The sequence below is a fragment of the Protopterus annectens genome, chromosome 4.part1, assembly GCF_019279795.1.
Source record: "Protopterus annectens isolate FY-2018-M chromosome 4.part1, PAN1.0, whole genome shotgun sequence".
NCBI classification, from domain to species: domain Eukaryota; kingdom Metazoa; phylum Chordata; order Ceratodontiformes; family Protopteridae; genus Protopterus; species Protopterus annectens.
Genome location: NC_056734.1, coordinates 129954516 through 129978184, shown reverse-complemented (window position 1 = coordinate 129978184; position 23669 = coordinate 129954516).

Genomic DNA, 23669 nt, shown 5'->3' with positions numbered 1-23669 from the left:
ATGCCACCAACATATGATATGTCTAACACTTTTTGGACTGAGTAAATAAGAACTCCGTGGATTAACATGCACTTAATCGTACTAGAGAACATTCTTAACCTGAACATCACAAACGTAGCTGTAGCTTGCCCCCCCCCCCCGTTGTCCCTTATTAGTTATGTCCAACTACCTACTGGTTACCTTTACCCTCAAAACATTCACTGGCCAGGTAACCAGCACCTCCCCTTTTAGGGACTTCAAAAAGGCAAACATTTTGCAATTATATGATGAAATCTCTAAATTCACCCATTGAAAACTCTCCAGTTGACCTGAGATATGCAGTCACCTATGCTAAGGATCTTTATGCCTATTTAGATAAATGCATCGACCTGGCAGTCTGTACTAGAACAATATATAGTGGTTAACTCAAAAACAAATTACTCCTGTTGTCAGTTAATATCAAAATAAACAACAAAAGGAAGAAACTGTTCAAATGACCATGTAAGGTCAGAATGCCTCCCCATGAATATAATATAAAAACCTTACTAAAAAAAACAAAAGTGGCAATGAAGACCAGCAAAACATCAGCAAGAAGTAAGGCAAAGTCTTTCTTCAGCTGCATTTTAAAATTAAGAAATAATTCACAACACTACTCTGAACTTTTCTGTAATGATGCCTACCACCTCAAACCTGAAAGACATTGCTAACATACTAGCAAACAAGGTTGCAGAAAACTTCTCCCCTGAAACTATTATCCCAACTCCTGTCATTCCTAAACTATCATCCTAGCTGCAGTCATTCCTAAGTCACCCCCTCCCAACTTTCAGCAAGGATCGTATGCTTAAGGTACTTTCAAAGACATAAACACTTTTTCCATGGGTCTCAAAAATATACTGAGCTACCTAGTAAACAGTGTCAAAGATGCACTCAATGATCCCATCCTTAAACTGTTTAACCTAAGCCTGTCTACAGGCCATGTTTCAGAATCTTGGGGCACTGTGGTAAGAATGCCCCTCCACAAAGGTGATATCCCTACAGATCCTGGAAACTACAGACTCATTAGCCTTATGAGTTTTAACTCTAAAGCCAAGGGGCACATCATTACTGACCTCATAAATCATATCAACATTTTCATTCGGCTCGACCTGCAGCAATTTGGATTTGTAAAGGGTGATTAAGTTTCTTTGAAAAGTTCATGCAGATGGTGGACAGAAGGCAAACTGTTCATACTGTCTTTCTTGACTTGACCAAGGGATTTGACACCATACCACATGATGGAATCATAAATATGCTTAGAGCATTAAGCATTGATTCATATGTGATAAGATGGATAGCAAACTCGCTCAAGGGCACAATGCATTTTGGCAGAGTTGGTGACGCCTCCTCAGTCAGACAGCAAAGGACCAGTGGTGTCCCCTAGGGTTTGTGTTAGGCCCCTTGCTGTTTGGCATTTATTTCTCTGACCTCAAAAATGATAACACTGTTCTTTGATTAACCAAATTTGCTGATGACTGTAAGTTGGGTGCAGTTGTCAATGTCAAACCAAGAAACATATACCCTTCAAAATGAAATAACACAAGTCAGCACCTGGTACACTGAAAAACGGCTTGATCTAAATGCCAAGAAATGCAGTATCATACCTTTTGAGTGACAGCAAATTGCTTCAGTCTACTATATTGATAACACCCCTGCTATCAAGTGAGTCAGTGATATAAGACCTAGCCACCTGGGTTGATAGCTCCCTTTCCTTTGATCACCATAGGGCGACTGTGTTTATTAAATCTTTCTGTATCTCACAACCCATTTCCAAAGGCATCTGTTTTAAAACCAAGGAAGTAATTGATCCCTTATACACTGATGTGGTCAGACCCATTATAAAATATAAATGCACCTGTGATGTTATGAGGTAGTGCCATCTGTGCCAGGGAGAGTAGGGCAGTGCATGTGTACATATGCCAGCATAGCTAGCTGGAGTTTTGTAAAAAAAATTATGTTATTTGACTATCACATTGATTTGTACATATGCTTGAGTTAAAATATAGTTGTAAAGTTACTTGTGTTAAAAATGCATCCTCAGTAGGTCCTGTTGGATAGAAAGAATGTATGCATGTATATTAGGTTTTATTCTTGTAACTGATCAAATGTGTATGTTTATCAGAGAGCTCTGAAAGGGTGGAAAGTTTGAAATTGTATTATAGCTTTCAGATGCTGCCAAAGATCTTAGCAAGGTTCTGTGTGTGTGCATTGTACCAGAGTCAGGTGACCAGTGGTGATGCCATCCTCTAACCAGCTTCTGGTTTCTTTGGAACTCTCACAGCAGCACTTTGGAACCTGGCAGGAAAGATTTCTGACAGGATATATATCTCACACATCCACACAAACAAAGAGAGACATAATCTATCTTTTGCTGTGGAAATACTGTCAGCACACATCAGCTTACCTCGTTTTAGTAAGTAGTCAGAGAACAGTAATACTTTAGTCAGTCAGGGACATTTAGTGAGAATAGTTTAGCATTGTTTTCTGCATCTGTGAGAAACTATCCAACTGTATTATGTTTATATCTATGTCTGAATCTCTGTTGTTTATTGTATTTAGTTTTCTCCTGTTTTCTGTTTTATCATTAAATATTTTAATACCTTTCATTGTGGCTGATCCTTTAGAGAGTACTTTTAACATCTTGAGAGTACTTATGCTTCTTTTAGTGAAACTGTGGCCACTCCTGAAAGTCTTGTTGCTTTGGTCACACCCTACTATTAATATTAGTATTAATTTTACACAGTATAATTGGGTACTCTTTGTAAGAGCTTTAGGGTAGCTGACTGGTGGCAGCATGATTACCTCAGAGTCTGGGCAGAAAGGGACACAGCTAGTAAATCTGTGTCAGCTTTTCTCAGGTGTGTATGTGTGCATGAAACTCAAATATCCAAGTGTGTGTCAGCTACTGAAAACAGGGACACAGAGCTCCAAAGTGGTCAGTGTGGAGTTTTGTGTGGGCCTGGAGAGAGAGAGTCAATCCCCAGGTCTGGAGTTTGCTCCCTGTGTGCTCTTAAGGGAAATTGTGCTTGGAGCAGGGAGTTACATCTGAAAATGCTGTCCCTCACCAGAGTCAGTGGTGAGGATTGGTTCTACTTGATTGTTGGCCTGGAGTAGGGACTTGTTACAGCACCCTTTGGCATATATCTTACTAGACCTATCAAAAAAAATTGATACCCAGAAATGTTTTTTTAAACAAGAAACATGTTTATTAAATTATTGATATGACATAGGTGATCATACATTCATACAAATGAAAACAGACCCTACTGACATAATTTTAGTTACAAACATTATACATCACAATTAAACTCCACTTTAATTTAATCCCACTCCCTATATTTCAGAAGAAATGTCTATCTTCTCTAATAACTCCCAAATAATTTCCACTACTCATTCCTTAAATTCTTTTCTTTTCAACAGACAGGTGGGAAAGCACCAGTGTCTCATTTTTATTTCATTACCCTGAGTTTTTATTTTAGTTATTATTGGCACATGATCTGAAATAATTATTGGATGCATATCAAAACTTTCAATTAAAAATGCACATGTTCCTGTGAAATGTAAGTTCTGTGTAGCTTAGTTTGTTTTTTGTATCTTGGGGAATGATATGTAAATTCATGGTGAGCTACTACTTCTAAATTCACATCTTCCATGCCAAATATTTTCATAAATTTCTTCAAAAATCTACCCTTCTTTGTTATATTTTCCCTTATGGTCCCCCCAGACACATCTTCACTACTGAAAATCAAATTCCAGTTGCCATCTATAAGTAATAGTCCCTGCTGAAAGCTGATTATTTCTCCCAGAATTTTCTTAAGCTCCATTATAGCAGTTTTAGGTGGAATATAAATACATGCCAGTGTAATCCTCCTCCTTTGCCAGCAGCCCCTTAGTACTACAAATATACCATTATTATCTTTTTTATCCTCTTCTATTACTATTGGAGCTCTTCTTGTAATTAATATACGTACTCCTCATTTCATTTGTCCCAGGTATCCCACTGAACAACTATCCTGAAAACCATTATCAAATTCTCATGTTCAGTTCTTTCCAAATGTGTCTCCTGTAGCATAACTATTTGCACTCTACATTTTTAATATAGTTCACCACTCTTTCTTTTTTGTATATATCTGTAAGCCCATCAACATTTAAAGACAATATAGAAAGAGTCATTATGTTTAAAAAGTTATTATTCCCACCTTTTATGCATAACAGCCTTTTTGTTAAGTATCTAGCTCCAGCTTTTGCGTTACATGCATACCCTAATGTTTGGCAGGTTGCTCTTTTATACACTTGTTTCTTGTCATATCAATTTCAGCCTATGTTACATCTTGCAAAACTTTTTGTTTTATTGTAAGCCCTCAAACAAAAAAATGCACCCCAATACACCCCTAAAACCTATTAACATAATACTAACACACAAAACTATGTATATCTTCAAATATTGAAGTTTTGCCCTCCTAATAGGAACAATTGTCCCAAACTGACAGCCACATTTATAGACTTGGATTAACCTAAAAGGAAGGCTATTCAAGCTAAGATGCATGGTACAGAGTGTGAGTCTACTAAGTGCTGTCTGGTTTTGTCTTATCTGTATTGCTGACACAGATTGGAAAAACACTTGAAAGTTTACAGAAAACATTCTCTCTTAGCCATTGAAAGAAAGAACTGTGCTGACTTTATTACTCTTTATCAGATTGTCTCCATGGAGACATGACACCCAGATACAGAGTTGATTCTACAAGCATTTATTTATTTGCTAAAGGAAGGCTTTATTATATTTAATGCTCTTTTTTATTTATTTGCTTTCTCTTAAAACTAGTTACTAGCTCAAGCCAACAGCCTTAATCCAGTCATTCCCCTATGAAAGAATGAGGAAAAAGTATATCAGTTTTTCTTGTATCCTGCTCTTTTGGCCAAACTTTTCTTTTTTATATTGCAGTGCCTACAGTTCTTAAAACTGAGCAATGAGAAAGAGAAAAGAAGGGGAAAACAGGGGCACCTGTTTACTTTAGTATCCTCATTGCACTTAAAAATAACTAAAAAAACTTCACTTTATAGCATGCAGATTATCTCATGCATTACAAAAATACTACTGGTAAGAACAACATTTTGTTTTACTTACAGTTAACTCTCTCCTCCTCTTCCTTTCTCCTAAATGTTCTTCCAAACATTAATGACATGTAGGGCATATGCTTTAGAGTCCCCTACAAGTTTAACAAAGTCAAAAAAGTATAATATTTCCAGGTTTCTTGTTCTGTCATGTTTCACAAACATAATTAATACTTTGCAATCCCACATTTATTTGTCAATTTTTGAGTTGCTGGTTTTATTCCTATTTAACTCCATCTCCCAAATCCAGTTTCTGCTTAATTTCCAATGTACTTTTGGTTCTTCTATTCAACTCTTGTCCTTTTATCTGTCTCTCAAGTATTTTCCATTGAAACATTAGAAAATGTTTCAGTGGCACTGTCTCTTTGTGCTTTTTATTACCAGAAGTACAAGATGCAGAATCTCCTTCTGTTCCACAGCTCACTTTTTGTTGGACAAACTTTTGTATTTCCTCCTTAACATGTCCTGCATCAAAAATTATTTTATCCCTCCAGGAAATAATATTCTGAGGATAGCTGGGTGTAGCAGTTTGAAGCTCACACATGCTTCTCGACATTCCCTTATTAGTGGAATAAATGTACTCCTCTTCTGCCTGGTGTACAGTGAGTAATCCACTCAGTGACACTCACTGGGTCCAATAAAGGCAGAAAGTTCACCAGACAGTTCACCAGTTAACACACTGAAGTCTTGTGGATAAAAATGAAGTAGTTTATTCCAGTACAAACACCAAAATCACAGGTTCCAAAACACAGATTAAGCGCATTCATTCCTCACAAGGGAACTTCTTCTTTGTTTTTATTCAGGAGAGTTCAGTATTTTAACTGGTGAACTGTCTAGTGAACAGTCTGCCTTTATTGGACCCAGCCAGTGTCACTGAGTGGGTTACTGTGTTTCTTAGTGCTCAAGAATGAGTTGAGGAAGTATTTGAAAAAAAATACAGTATCAGGTCTACAATGGTATAGGGTATGAAATGTACAAGAAATAAGAAATTAAGGGATTGGCAAAGGGAGTGTTTTGTGAAAGTACTGCATGAATAGTTGAAAGAAGGGTTTGTTTATGAAGAGTTATGTAGCAGGATATTCATATTTATATGGAAGAAATATGAAAATAATGAAATAAAAATTGGAGACCTATTGTATTAAATTATATAGATTCTAATTGTTTTCTGGGAATAATACAGAGTAGAATGAAAGTAAGGATGAAGGACATTATGGAAGAAAGTATATATGGTATAAAAGGGAATGGATGCCAGGAATTATTATTGGTGGTTCAAGAAATTGTGAATAATATTATAAGTAAAAGGACAGAAGTGGGATGTTATGGAAAAGTATGGAATAGATAATAGAATTAGGACAGTGTGTATGTCAACATATCAAACTAATAGAGTAAGAGTGTTAGTGAATGCATGGCTGAGTAAAGAAATATGCATGAGTTGTCGTATAAGACAAAAATGTCCCATGAGTGGGGTATTGTTTGCATTAGTAATGAGTGCGACAGTGAGTGAAGTAGCTTATAAAATGAAAGATGCTAGATATCTGATGCAAAAGGAAGTGGTGATTTCAGTAGTTTTAACATATGCAGTTGATATAGTTGTGGTTGCTAAAATAAAATATGGATGAGAGAAGTGTTGGTTTGTCTGAATAGATATTTAAAGGAAATGGCAATGACATTGAATAAAGATAAAATTAAGGATTTGGGTGATGTGAAAATTAGATGGGTGTATTTTTCAGTGAATGAAGTATCTTTGTTAGGGATATCATTTGGAAAAAATGAAGTAATTTGATAAAACAAATAAAATCAATTTGTCTTATGCATTAAAAAAAAGGTTTATTTGGTGAATTCTGCTTTAACTGGAAATATCATATATGTCAAATAATATATATGATCCAAGAAATATGCAAAAGAAATTGTGCAATTAGTGTTTTCTTTCATAATATGGGGTTTAATATTAAACCAAGTGAAAAGAGGTATGCTGTATATGAGTGAAGATGAAGGGAGGTTGGGGTTATTAAATCCAGTTGAGTAGTTAGTTTCTTCAAAATTATAAATAATAAAGAGGGTCGCTAAAGAAAATAAGAAATTATTACTGAAAATGTTTAAATATAAGTACAAACATTTTGGGAGATGATGAGAATAAGAATAAGAGATAAAGATTATATAATTGAAATTAAAAGTATAAAAAACTAACTTGGAAAATGAAAATTGATTATATACAGAATAATAGAGGGATATTGTATAATAATGTGTTAAACAATATTATTATGTAAATCCATGAGAAAATTTAAAAGAAGTGATAGAAGCCATTCAATTAAGGATAAAGTAGTGTTCTAAGATTGTAGAATGTCAGAATTTCCTATTGAGACTGGTAATAAATACGTTACCAGTAAAGGGGAATTTGCCACATAAAAAAGAAAGTTGAAAGAGTGTGTTTATTTTGTGGGAGGAAGAGACATGTTTTTGAAATGTAAAAGAGTGGTTAAACTCTGGAAAAAGTTGTGTGAAGAATTTTTTTTGAGACTATTAATGACATTAACAATACAAATATGACTATGATTATGTATGGATATTATGAAAGCAAGAAGAAAGAATATGTGAGAAGGGGAGATAAGAATTTATTTTTTGTAATATGGATTATTTGGAATAAAAGACTGAATGAAATTTTAATTTAATGGGAAATGGATTTTGGCTTATATATTACAAAAAATTAGATTATGGCTGTGGAAGAAGGTGTGGGCATCAATTTTGGAGAAATAATATTGATGATGCAATATATGAATGTGTAGATATTTACAAGGAAGAAGGGAGGAGGTGCCTGCATATTTGGGTAAAATAGTAAAGGAAGATATTAGTATAGTTACAGAAATGAAAATTGTAAAAGGTAGGTAAAAAAAATACAAAAGCAAGTTATGAGTATTGTAATACAGCATGTAGAAATAAGAGTAAAAAGAAAGAAAATAAGTGAGAATGGAAAGTAAAAAAAATTCAACAATTAGTTAAGAAAGTATTTGCAAAAAAATATAGTATCAGGTTTACATGGTATAGGGTATGAAATGTACAAGAAATTAAGGGATCTGCAAAGGGAGTGTTTTGTGAAAGTACTGCCTCAGTGGTTGAAAGAAGGGTTTGTTTATGAAGAGTTATGTGGTAGGATATTAACATTTATATAGAAGAAATATGAAAATAATGAAATAAAAATTGGGTACCTATTACATTAAATTATATAGATTATAATTGTTTTCTGGGAATAATACAGAGTAGAATGGAAGTAAGGATGAAGGACATTATGGAAGAAAGTATATATGGTATAAAAGGGAATGGATGCCAGGAATTATTATTGGTGGTTCAAGACATTGTGAATATTATTATAAGTAAAAGGAAACAAGTGAAACTTATGATATGTGATATTAGTAAGGCACTTGATACAGTAAGAGATGTTGCTTTGTGGAATGTTATGGAAAAGTATGGAATAGATAATAGAATTAGGAGAGTGTGTATACCAACATATCAAACTAATAGAGTGAGTGTGTTAGTGAATGTGTGGCTGAGTAAAGAAATATGCATGAGTTGTGGTATAATACAAGGATGTCCCATGATTGGGGTATTGTTTGTATTAGTAATGAGTGCAATAGTGAATGAAGTAGCTTATAAAATGAAAGATGGTAGGTATGTGATGCAAAAGGAAGTTGTGATTTCAGTAGTTTTAACATATGGAGGTGATATAGTTGTGGTTGCTAAAATAAAATATGGATGAAAGAAGTATTGACTTGTCTGAATAGATGTTTAAAGGAAATGGTAATGACATTGAATAAAGATAAAACTAAGGATTTGGGTGATGTGAAAATTGAAGGGGTGTATTTTTCAATGAATGAAGTATCTTTGTTAGGGTAAAACTCGGAAAAAATGAAGTCATTTGATAAAACAAAAATTAAATTTGTCTTATGTAGAGGACTTAATAGATTAGCATTCATAAAAAGGTTTATTTAGTGAATTCTGCTTTAATGGGAAGATAGCATATATGTCAAATAATTATATGATCACAGAAAAAATATGGAAAAGAAATTGTGCAATTAGTGTTTTCTTTCATAATATGAGGTTCAATATTAAACCTAGTGAAAAGAGATATGTTGTATATGAGTGAAGATGGGCGGTTGGGGTTATTAAATCCAGTTGATTATTTTGTTTCTTTAAAATTGTATATAATAAAATGGGTAACTAAACAGAATAAGAAATTAATAATGAAAATGTTTAAATATAAGTACAAACATTTTGGGAGATGATTAGAATAAGAAAAAGAAATAAAGATTATGTAAATGAAAATAAAAATGATAAAAAACTAACTTGGAAAATGAAAATTGATTATGTAGAGGAGAAGGATAGAAGGATATTGTATAATAATGTGTTGAAACATTATTATGTAAATCCATGAAAAATTTTAAAAGAAGTGATAAAAGCCATTCAATTAATGATAAAGTAGTGCTCTAAGATTGTAGAATGTCAGAAATGCCTATCGAGATTGGTAATAAATGCGTTACCAGTAAAGGGGAATTTGCCACATAAAAAGGAAGTTGAAAGAGCATGTTTATTTTGTGGGAGGAAGAGACATGTTTTTGAAATGTAAAAGAGTGGTTAAATTCTGGACAAAGTTGTGTGAAGAATTTTGTTTGAGAATATTAATGACATAAACAATATAGATATAAATATGATTATGTATGGATATTATGAAAGCAAGAAAGAATATGTGAGAAGTTTAGATAATTTATTTTTTGTAATATGGATTATTTGGCATGAAAGACTGAATGAAATTTTAATTTAATGGGAAATGGATTTTGGCTTATATATTACAAAAAATTAGATTATGGCTGTGGAAGAAGGAGTGCATGTCAATTATGGATAAATAATATTGATGATGCAATATAGGAATGTGTAGATATGTACTTGTGAATATGTGTATTTTGTAAATATGTAAATAATGTTTTGTTTATGTTGTGTTAATTAAAGGCTCCCTACTCTTTTTTATAAGTGCTGTGGGATCTTTTCCATCCAGTTGAGCTACCTCTACTCAGGCGGATGAAGCCTCGGTATAACATCTTATCCAAAGGATGGCACACCCAGGAGTGCAGTACCCCCCTTATGCTTCACTGCAGTGGCAGTATAGGAAAATTAATCCAAGTACCTGGCTTGGGAATAGAGCCCACATCCTTCTGCATGAAAAGTGAGTGTGCTACCTTTTCAGTGACTTTCAGCAGCCTACTGAGACTGCAGATAAACATGTTAGTTTTCCAGCCTTGTCAAAGGAAAACAGCCATGATAAAGAGAAGAAAAACTGTTGCAAGCAAATGCAGCAACATGAACTGCCTATTACTGTATTTTTGTTTTTTTAATTAACACCAACAGAAATAATATAGAACTGAATGTTCTCAGATAACATCTTATTTCTTCAAGAATTCTGGACAAAGCTAAAAATAATGGAGGGATAAAATCAAGAACAATTTTTAAATATTACTCTAATTCACTTAAAATGCTGCAGTGGTACAGCGGTAGCATTGTTGCCTCACAGCAAGAGGTTCTCCTGTTTGATTCTCGGCTGGAGTGCCTTCTGTGTGGAGTCTGCATGTCCTCCTTGCGGTTGAGTGGCCTCCGAAAGACATGTGTGAATGGGTGTGCCTTCGCTGAAGGTTGGGCGTCGGGCTGGCAACTCGGCATCATAAAAAAAAAATCTACTGCCAATCATTAGCGGACCAGAGTTCCGCTGTGGCGACCCCTAACCGGGAAAAAGCCAAAAAGAAGAAACTCTAATTCACTTAAAAAAACAATAGAATGACAAGTTTTGCGTGAATATGCATTTTTGAACATTAAAAATAACCAAACACTAATGACTGGTATTGCTGATTGACTATAATCACGACTGATTTACCAGAAAATCAAAAATGTTATGAGGGACAAGACAAACATCTGAACCAAAATCAGGGACATCCTGCAAAAATAGGGACAATTGAGAGGCATAGGTAGCACTCAAAAGGGAATGCCTGGTCAAAATTCCAGGATTTGAATACTTGTTTTTGAATGTGCAGGATTTTAAATGATGCAGTTATGATATTATGAATGTTATTATAACTGTCTATGAACAAGTGTCAGCAGAAGAATTTATAGTAATAATTTGAAGTTTTAATTACTAAGATAATTAAAACTACATATCCTTAAATTCTTAAGCTACGGCTTCTTAATTTTCAGACAGTTTAGTATGGTTTGACATTACCATAACATCCAAAGCACAACAAGGAAAAGAATTAAAGAGACTGTAGTCATAGTCAATTTTCCATCTTCAAAATATGGAACCCTATACAACCTTTTATAAGGCGGGGCAAATTGGCAAAATGTTGAATATTTACTAACAATTAAGGTGGAATCTCACAGCATGGTTAAAATGTTACTTTATACTTGTTTCCCTGTTTTTCCACATGCCCAGTTCTTCAACCATTAAAGATTCTAGGGAGAAACAACTCAAACTGCAAATGTCAAAGGACCTAGAGGGGCAAGCCAAGCAACCCTTTCACAAAAAAACACAAGCAACTTCAGTTAAAAATTTAGCAATCAAACAATATAGGTATGAGCATATCTGTAATATAATGAATACCATACCATTCATAACATCAGCAAATAAAAGAATTAAAGAAACTACAAACATGGTCAACTTTCCAGCTTCAAAATGTGGAATACTACACTATCTTGCACAATATGGTACAGATGGGTAAATGTGACCCTTTACTAACCACTAGGAACGAAGCTTACACTATGGTTAAACTATGCATTTTAAGTTATTTGATACGCCAGTCTCTTTGCTTGCCACAGTAGTCACTTGGATAAAATGTGAAATGTTCATTTTATGCTATTTATAAAACATAGAAGTTATACAGCAGTTGTAATAAGTTGTGTTTTACCACACACCCAACTTTTCAAATATTAGATACTTGAGAGTAAGTTGAAAATGTCCAGCGCCCCCCCTCCACACACACACACACACACACACACACACACACACACACACACACACACACACACACACACACACACACACACATAAAAAGCAAATTATTCTCATATTCTCTCTTACCACCTCTGGTTACAAATTCTCAGTGACAAACTACTGTAACCTTTCTCCCTTTCTCAGTAATTGTTACTTCATTCTACTCACTACATTAATGCTTTCATCTTTGACCCATATACCTGCATGTACGCACACACACACAAGCACACACGCACAGACACACACGCACACACACGCACACACATGCACACACATGCACACACACATATCAGTTGTTAGAGACACTTGTATGACTGTATACGTCAGATATTTGCTTAAGATCATGTGAATGAATACATTTGTAAATAATGGCCCAGAAATGTATCTTAGCTGTTGTTAGAACCATGGAGTAAAACTCCCCCCTGCCTTGTCAACTTCTTAGCTCAAGAATCAGAAGCAAAAAATCAGAAACAGCTCTTAAATATTCTCTTATATACTTAGAAAGTTGACAGAATAAGAAGCTGGTTTTCTAGCCCCTCTAATAACTGGCATTGCTGACTGTCTTTAAATCTTAATGATTTTAAACCTTCAGTGATTTATCAGAAAATGAAGACACAAGTGAAGGTCTGGCACTTGCTGCAGAGGATTAAGGATTTAAATTCTTGGTGAGCTGCTTCTTGTAGTCAAGGTACAGGATTTGACTCTACCTGTTTCTTTCCTACTGCATGACTTTGATTAAGTTTCTTAAGCAGACAGTGCTCTTGGGTTGCCCCTTTACCTGGTTTCATATATAGAAAAACAAAAAGACAGGGCACATATAAGAGGTTAAAGTCACACCAATCTCCAGTTACTTGGCTGTTTCTCCTCAGTCACCATAAAACACTCCTGAAACCTGTCAATGTGCATACAATTTTTTCTTTACTTTTACAATGATAACAGAGATCTGGATTTAAATTAAAACTTTTATTAAAAATTTTACAGCAAAAACACTGACAGACATTTAATTAACAAAACACCCTCACATTGAAACAGATAGTATGAGCAACAATAAATGTCTCTTCCTTTGAAACATTTAATGAAAATGGATGTGCCAATCCATTAAACTACCACAGACGTGCAGGAATTCACAATCAAACAGCATAAAGTGAAGGACTAACTAGGGGCTGAAGGGTATAGGATTTCAAAATACAAGTGTGTATGAACTTGCTAACAGCTTGGAACAGCCTCCTGGACACAGGTGTCTTTTTTCAGGGGCTCAGGGACAGCCCAGGAGCACTGCTTGGTGGCATAACTTGGTCAGACTCATAGTAGACAAAGGGTGATGAAATCAAAATCTGTACTATAGGAAGCACCTCATTAACAGCGCATAGCCTTAACTCATCTGCACTAACTTTGGTACCCCAACACAGGGCATTTCATACCCCTGTGCCTGCAAAAAGCAAGTTAAATTAAAAATGCATGCATAGGTAATATTTAACATTTAACATTAAACTTGTAGACTTAATGCTCTGCTGTTTACTCACAGTTAAAATAACACACTCAACAGTCAATAAAGCAAGAACACAGAGGATCATACCCAAAATGCATGGCTCATATAATGAAGCCCCTGATAACTAAAATCATTTTTTCCTTTACACCATAACTATTGTGGGATACAGGATGTACACACACACTCCTCTCTCCTGCTTACAAATTTTACCGTATGCTGCTGTTCGCTGCTGACTACTCTTCTAGCTGATTCAATTAAAAATGCCTCCATTACTGCTCAAAATCAAAGTTCCATTGTGAGTGAAAGGAAAACAGATCAGCTCAGCTGGGGGGGGGGGGGGGGACGGACTGCTCTGAGTGAAAGGAAAATGAAACAGTCTGCTCAGCTGAGGATGTTAAAAAATGGAACTGCTCCATTTGCAAGAATTATCTTGCACAGTTGGGAACCTTTGCAGCTTGCAAATCAGCTGGGGGACAGTTTTTCTACTCGAACATTCGGGGGGACACACACTTTCACAGATCCCCATGCCACCACTGACTCTACATGTCAAGCAATGCAATTTTCTGTCATCTTTTAAACATAGCTTGGATAACCGCATAGGTAGCCTTAAATTTACTCAAGGACTTAAAGTCCTTGCCCTCCTTGAAAGGGGTACTGGAGTCTTAGGGTGGTTATTGTCAAGGTGCAAGTCTTCTGGTGAATTTGCCTTGTATATCCTATGATTCTATGAAAAGATCAAAGACATTATAAGTTTTGGTTCTCCTTGACCTAGATATTATTAAGTTTTGGTTCTTCATGACCTCTGAGCATCATTTTAAACAACTGGTCATGGTCATGGTCATGGCATCATGTTGAATAATGTACAGTTTTGTTGTGGCCTGTCATCCATTTTCCTTGACTGATTCATCTGCTACCTAGTACTCATGACAACTATAGAGCATGGTCTATAGATTTAATTATTTTGTTGTGTGTATTCTCAAAGAGCTGTATATTCAGATAACTGCTATTCACAGTATTACATGTTTCCTCTTGAAAATAAACCACAGGAAATTGAAGAATGAGTTATGCATCAGGAAACTGAGAAGGATTAAAATGTAGTGGAAGCTTCTGCCATGTGAGGAAAGTGTGAGTAGGCTGCAACAAAAACATGCAGGCTGTAGACTGCGTCTTGCAAGGAATAAACTCCAAGCACCCAGAGGTCATACTTCTGTGCTACAAGGCAACAGTGATGTCTCAATGAGAGCACTACATGTAACTTGATAGACAGTTCAGCGTCACAGGGGTTGCACATTTGTAGAAGGAACAGAAGAAGGCAACAAAAGTGTTAAATGGAAAGGACGGTATTCTTTATGGTGAAAGTATACAACAATGAAGACTTCTGGACTCCATATCCTGGTAAAAGGTAGAGTTATAGGGATCATGACATAGGCAAGACAGTTCTTGAAGGTTGCAATGCTGAAGGTGAAGAATAGGATAGTAGGAAAGGACTTTAGCTGCAGACTGAAGGAACCAGTTGCAGTCTGTAACTGAGTAAGATTTGTTTTCACAGAGAGAGTGGTGAACATGTGACATGATCTCTTGAATGTATGTTATGGGTGGTGAGTAGTAGGGGCTACAGCTACATTCAGTAAGATATGGGGCAGATGGAGGAGTGAGGGTAGTTTGCATGGGAAGGGGGAGTAGCAGCATGTTACTTTCTACATAATGAGTGGACTAGACAAACTTGTCGCCTTCAGCTAACAACTGTACAACTATAGTCAAAGGCAGCTTTCTCATAGCCCTCCACAAACTTCAAAACAAGACTGTGCTGCATAACAGGCATTTAAAGAAGGACTTACCAACCAAGAAATGAATTTTAAGCAACCACTGAGCATGGCAAAAACTACCCAGTTTTAGAGTGCTAATCATACCTCTCAACTGTCCAGATTTTCCCAGAATGTCCAGATTTATGCCTCATATTATTGGTAAGTTCCTCATAAAATGTGTAATTTTCTTGCACATCACTGGGATGATCTGAGGACTGAAGTCACTAAATAATGACATAGTTCTGAATTTCAGACTTCAACTCCTCCAGAAAATGTATGTTAACACAAATCCTGTAACTCTAGCAGCTGTCTAAGTTAGAGCCAGCTGTCTAAGTTAGAGCAATATTTAAAATATGTCCCTATTTTTGGGCCTTTGCCCCCCACACACACACACATTTTGTCAGCCTTTGTCCAGATTTCTTGCATTAAGAGGTTGATAGGTATGCGTACTATATGTTTCTGTAGTGAAATAGTTTTCTAGCCACAGAGAAGGAATGTGAGGTCAATACAATGACCAGTCACTTTAGCAACATAATTCAGTAAAGTGTTGCAGCATCAGCAGCTGTTGACTACCACCTAGTGGTAAAACATCAAAGTACAATAAATTTTCAGTAGCTTTAGCTATACAATGAATACCCTGTCCCTGACTGGCCACCTGCAAAAATATGACCTCATAAGTTATTCCATTAAGCTAAAAATCTGCATATAAATAAAATTGATTCAAAACTGAAACAGCTGTTATTTTTTTCTTTGTAAAAACAAGTGAAAATGGTTTACTTTTAAAAAATGATGGCATGGAGACGATAAGTCTTGCTTGAGGTCATATTGTCAGATTGAGCCCTAGGGTGCTTCAGTACTTTTTGTTTCCATTTTTGCAAACACTGTGGAACTCACAGATTTTCTGTCATTAAATGACTCCTTACTTTATTATTGAACAGTTTCATGGTTATAACCACATTTTGTGCAAAACATTATTAGTGACATGCTTTTTCATAGCCCAATTTTCTGATTTCTTTCTAAATCTCATTTTTTTCTTTTCCTATACAGTTGTACACACTTCTAACTCTTCCATTAACTGTTTAACTTGATTCAAAGCAGTTTCACTGACTATACTTCTGTGACTTTATTTCAAGTTAAATCTACCTTCTGTAACAATCTGTCCCTTATTTTTTTATAATTTTTACACCAGACGCAAATCAGTCATGTACCAATAAACTCATTTATCTCACTAAGTTCATAATATTTTTGTTCATTAATTCAGTAATATAAACATAACGTCATTTCCATGGGTTCTTGTGCTCTCATGAAAAAGTAAATGACAGATATGTCGCAGTTTTTTTATCACAGTGTACTATCTTTCCTCTAGAAACTCAGGCATACTGTATTCTTTAACCGTTTCTTCCCTCCCCAGTGATGTGCATAACATAGGCACATTATATATTATCAGGCTTCTCAACTATTCCACTCACAGTTAGGAAAAATTAACTTCTGGATTTACAAGTTTCAGTTTGTAGACATGTTTGTAGAAACAGATTTTTCAGAAGATGTTGCTGCACCATCCTCCAAAATCAACTTCTGCTGCCTTTTAACATTTGGGTTATGAAGCAAAACAAATGAAGAGACAAACATGAAGTGATATACTGTCATCCATACCTCTCAACTGTCTGGAATTTTGCAGAATGTCCTGATTATTGCCTCATGTTTTTAGTCTCTTCCTTTTAAAATTTGTGGTTTTCTGGGAAATCACTGAGGATTAAATTCACTAAATATTCTTTCACAGGTAATAGATAATTACAAGGCTAATGACCCCCGGGGTCTTTTTAAGCCTTGCCATGCTTTCCAAAGGTGAGCATCAAATGCTGTACCTTGTGTTTCTAAGGTAAACATATTACCTATTAAGCCAAACCCCAAAAGGCCTTTCATGCTTCACATCTTTCATGAAATGCATGCGAACACAAATACTGTTATTCTAGTAACTGTCCAAGTTTATAAGAGCAATATTTAAAAGCTGTCCTTATTTTTGCGCCTTTGTCACCCCATTATTGTAGGGTCTGTTCAAATTTCTTGTGCTCAGAGATTGAGAAGTATGCCATCATCTTATGTAGACTTTACTATTTCATCTGCTCAATAGTACTGAAAACATGGAGCATAATTACTTGCATACAGACACAAGAAAAGGCAATAGTAATCTATCTGAGAGTGGGTACAATTCTCCCATCTCACTATGTAAATCATAAATTACATTTCTTTTGCTCACCCACCCTCTTCTAATTGCTTGCTTTTGTTGTTACAATTCCTTATTAACAGTTAACAGTTTAACCATACCAACACCAGACTTTATTATCTCAGCAGTATACGCATTACTTATACTGACTTAACAATGTCAAAAGATCCATTGCTCCTTAAAAGAGATGCAGATACTTACAATGGTTTAGATGACTGCAGCCATTTATTTATTGCCAGTTGTCTTAACTGACTGAAAGCTAATTGCTTCAGGAGCTGTGCTCAAGGAAGACATTTCAGGGAGGCCATTTCATATATATATATATATATATATATATATATATATATATATATATATAAAACCAAAATGCAACAGAGCCGACAGCCCTGGCAATATCCAGTCCTTCAACATTCACATAAGCCTACAGTTCTTCATGTTGAGGCATTTTATCCTTAAGCCACGTTATATATGTTAATGGAAGGTGCTGGGCTGGACAGAAACCTGGCAACCCCCCCTTTGGGAACCTTGCTCTGTGGGAGGCCCAGATGGTAAATCTTGTAACCCCCTTTGTTTAACTTTAGCCACTTTTACCTTTCCTGCCTTTTGCCACAGAATGGAAGAGATTTCTCCTCTCTGTCACCAAGCACATCTCCTGCTAATGAATTTCCAAATCTAACTTAGCTAACCTTGCCTGCAGTTCTGAGTGGAAAACATGCATCCCTTCCACTGACAGGTAAACTCCATCTTTGTCATACCTCTCTAACAACCTAACTCGAATGCCTAGGTGAGCTATATGAAGTTCTCCCAAGGCCTTCATCAGTTTGTCCATAGTATTATTAATTATACACCTCATTCTCTTCACTCCTGTAACGGACATAGAACCCTTCCAGCGTAGTCTATATGCTACTTCTGACAAGAATATGATAGCCGGTGACCAACGTTCCTTAGTAAACTTAATTTCTTGTGCAGTTCCACCCATTCATTCGTCCATAACCTCATTTTCCATTTGCACATGAGACAATCAGCTAGAGCTAGAACCAATGTTCATACAGACAGGTGGCTAGTAATTCTTTAACTGGTGTCTGGCATATGTCATTCCATTTAAAGTGCAATAAAATAGTTTTTGGGTCCCTACCTAACTTACCTGTCTGGTGTAGTACCTCCCTAAGTTGAGGTCACTTCATGCCTTACACCGCAGACCATTTAACTTTACATACTACGTGCTTTTGGGCTACTGATATAGTTTCTTTTCTACAGTGCAGTCAAAGTTGTATCCTCTTCATAGATGAGTGACCTACAATCAATGGTGTCATTTGTTCCAATGTTCCCTGAGCTGTAATGCAAAGAAAATAAGTTAAAGCAATCCACTCCTGCCATAAGTTCTATGGGTCGTAAACTTCTACCAGCCCAATCTTTTTGTATCCTCCTGAGATGCTGAAACCTTTTCTGCATAAGAAGCTGCCCCTATCCAAAATGAATATGGTGTGTACCTGCCCCCACTAGCCCACTCAGCTCACTGCTTTCTGAAATATGTCTCTCATTTAATACTGTGTAAGTGGGTCCCCCTGCTGGTGACAGAATAACAAGCCTGGTTGCTTGTTCCACTGCACCTGCTACCCTGGTAGTACTTCTGCCAAATCTAAACTTAAACTTGCAGTGAGAGTGATGTCATACCCAATAACCTTTCTCCTCATGGGCTATATTGGACCTTGACACAAAACACAATCTATTGCTGGTAGAATTGATCAAATTAATTCTGATAATTTCTTCCAGTGGAAAAAAAAGTTCAGTATTACTAATGTTTGATTATATGGATGTTTTATCTCTCTCTCTCTCTCTCTCTCTCTCTTTATATATATATATATATATATATATATATATATATATATATATATATATATATATATTCACAGATTCAAAGAAACTTTATTGTCATTTAGGACCACACTAGTGCAGCCTAAATTAAATTACAAATGTCAGCTCACAAGAGAAATGCAGTGCAAATAATGTAGATACGGCAGTATCAAAGAATAACATAAGAACGAATTTAACACTTACGACATGCAAGAGGTAGTTCACATTACATAAACACACTCAATACCCATTATCCAGTGATAAATAATAAATACCCACCATCAAACCCCTACACTGTTAAGATATAGAATAAATAGAGACTAGTGAATAGCAGCTGTTTAGTTACCATATTGCACTTGTTAACCTTAGACGTGACACAGTATAGCCATCATATTACATAATAGTAATGCTGGCAGTAATTGCTCTGAGTAGCGGGATTAAATGAAAGAAAGATGCTTCAATGTATCAGGTATTGTGGTTGGTGTCTGTATTAATAAGTCTCACAGCTGTAGGATATAAACTGCTCCTGAATCTGGTAGTCCTACAGCTATCTATCTATATATATATATATATATATATATATATATATATATATATATATATATATATGTATATCAGTGGCAGATTTAGGCATGGGCGCAGGGGTGCACGCCACCCCCTTTTGCCCATTAGAATCTTTGTTCTTCATTTTTTTTAAATGTAGTTTTCTGTTTTCAAGTTACGTTTTTTTTTTGTGAACTGTCATGGAGACAAAATCATATGGAGTCGCTGTCCATATTATGATCAATGTCTCCTTGACAGTTAAAAAAATAAAAACATGGACACTAGTACTGTACATTTTTTTTAGTTCAGCTTCCTTTCAACCAATCATCAATGCTGTGAAAAATTGCACCTAACTCAAATACATCGAAGAAGCTATTGGAGGTTGCAGAGTCAGCTGATTTTATAATTTCCTCAATTGCTCCTCCAAATAATTCTCTATTGTAGTTGAGTTAGGCGCGTTTTGGCAGAAACTTCAGAGAGCGTCGCATTGGAAGAAACTTGCGGGAATAATATTCAATAAGTCAGCAGTGATTGTGCAGAGTTCTGAACTCCAGCAACAAACTCTATTGAGTCAACAAGTCTGCAAGAAGTATTTTTTTTTTTTAATATTTGTACCAAACAGCCCCCCAATTATTTGAAAAAAGTTGAATATTTTGCACTGTGACTGTTATGCAAGGCACTGATGAGGTATTAATGTGTGGCACGAAGACGCAGATGTGGAACATGAAATATAGTATAAAGATTTTCCTTAGTGTGTGTGTGCTCTTTCAAATAATTTCTGATCGCTTGTTAGCACACATGCTAAACGCATTCCCTGAAATGGGTTTAGAATCCCTCAAGATGCCTTGGCAGATTGTAGTTAAAAAATGGTGCCATGTATGATCTGCACTAGTTTTTCCCCACGTGCTCTTGCGTTTTGCCTTGTGGAGTCTTTCTTCGGTCATGTGAGTCTCATTGTTCCTGTTAATATGTACAGCCATTTAATTGGAAGCAGCCCGATTCAGCATCTCTTTATTTACACTTCAGATTTTATAACGGTGCACCATTTCTGTATTGCTTTATTTATATGTTGTTTTGTACTGAAACTGTTGAACCGTTTTTAAGTGAAAAATGAAAATGGTGACTGTCCCGCCATCGCTACCCTCACATTACTCACGCATAGTAAAACATCAGTTTTACTGTATTTGTTTAGAGGAATTTGTTACCTTTTGATTTGTTTGCATTTAAACTTTTCTCTCTAATAAGCAAGACGCAAATAATATTTCCAATGACATACAGCAACTGCGAATCACAGAGCTGAAACAGCACCAAAAGGTAATTTAATTTGGTTCAGTAGGTTCTGTGAGAAAACCAGTCCCATGCCTCCAGCATTTGCTTCTGCAGTAACTGTTAGCCCAAGGCTCTATCCGAACTCAGGCTGCCGCTGTCTTCTGGGAGTCCAGGGTTCGTTCTGGATCGGGTGTAAGTGAAGTCCTTCCATATGTCTGAAAGCAGCACTTGCTCCAGCTTCTCCAGGATGTCCAAGTTGTTTAACTTCCTTACCAGACCCAGCATGAAGCATCTTTTGGATGTATCTGCGCTTCTGGAAAACCATTCTTTGGTAGTACACAACTTGGAAACTAACAGACAGCTTTCACATACCCTGCAGACAGTAATACACCCATTCATACATCTCAGCTCCAGACCAGTGCCTCCTCCAATCTTCCATGTCCCACCATCAATCTCTGGCATGTTACCCCGGATTTACGATTATCCAACATATATATCCCAGAAAATAAAACTAAAGTGTTAGGGTTAATAAGGCATTTTTCCACTGTAACAGTTTAACTATAAAGGAGGCAAACTAGAAACTTTACGTGAGTCTATGTATATAATTAAAAATTCAAAAGGGCCAGGAAGTTGAAATCGACTACGCAACCTTGATTTTTGATAGTTTTCCAGGCAAGATTGCTACCTCTGCTACATCTGTGAGGGTTTGGGACAGGTTGTAATTACTCCAAATAGCCTCTTTCCGGATTGTCAGAAATACCAGCCCTTCTGCGCATCTTGAATACTTAGTTCAGACTTAACTTTTGCGATTATTTTATTTTTATTTATTTATTTTACATTTTATTTTACATTTGTTGACCGGGCTAGTCTAACTGGATATATGTCCATTTTCAGTAGAGGCCCAGGCAGATAAGCTCCGAGGAAACAAACAAAGTCACATACACAAAAATTAATGTATACAATGAACATTGCAGGTGCAGTACAGAGAATAATCACAGAGGTCATTCGTTCATAACATAGTGCAAAATATACAGATACAATTAGTACAATACAAAATGTAATTACAATACATCATAAAGAAAAAGATGGCAGCTGAATTATACAATATATTAGTATACAAGTAGTCATAAAGAAAATGTAGGAGCTGAAATTATACAATATATTAGTAAAAGTAGTCTCCTTAATGAGATTCTGAAGATGTAAGTAATAGTACAGAAGGACAAGGTAAGTTGTTATTAAGAAAAGGAACTTCCTGAGAAGAGGAGGGTAGGTTGAACCAAGTAAGAAGAGCTAGTTGATCAGTCAGGTTTAGTACAGGGACACAACCAGTGTGTTCTGAGGAAAAGTTTCAATTTGGTTTTAAAGAGTGATATAGAGGTAAGAGAGGAAAGTCCTTAGGAAGAAGGTTCCAGGATTTTCAACAGTATTAGAGAAAAGAGAGTCCCCAGCCCTGTTGTTTCATTTACAAATATTTACAAGAAGTTTATGTGATGATCGTAAGGTCTTTAGATTGTTGTAGGGGGTAATGAGGGTATGTAATATAGGGGTATTGGTAGGTTGGTAAAGGTTTTATGGGCAATGGTCATTTGGTGGAATTTAAGCTGATTTTGTAATTGAAGCCATCCTAGCTGCTTTAGATTAAAACAGTGGTGGGTTCTGAAAGGGTTACCTGTAGCAAATATGCCTATGTTATTGTAGGAGTTTTCCATTTTATTAAGGTTGTTTTTAGAGAGATTAGCATATATGGGTGACGCATAGAGGAGAATAGAAATTAGATGGGTGTGAGAAATAGTTATTCTAGATGCAGGAGAGAGGAAGGGTTTGATCCTGTAGAGAGAGCCTAGTTTTCTATTAACAGATTTTAGAGTATTGTTAATATGGGTGTTGAAGTTAAGATTGTTATCTATCGTGATACCTAGTAGTTTGGTAGTTGGATCGGGGGATATGAGGGTACCATTATTGGATGTTACTGTGAAGTCTGTTGGGGGGGACTTACAAGTAGGAGTAAAAAGGAGGAGTTTAGTATTTTTTGGGGTTCAGAAGGAGACAGCGCTGTGTAAACCATTGTTCAACTTTGGGTAAGGGAGTAAAGTTCAGATATAGATGTGGCTGAGCATAAAAGTGTGGAATCATCTGCATATTGTATGCATGTAGCTTGGGAGATTGCTAGGTGAAGGTTGTTGATAAATATAGAAAACAGGAGAGGTCTTAATATGGACCCTTGAGGAACACCAATGTTAACGGGCAGATGGGTAGAAAGAATGTTATGCCAAAATACAGCCTGTTGTCTGTTATCTAAATAGGACTGGAACCATTTAATAGCTAGTGCATCTA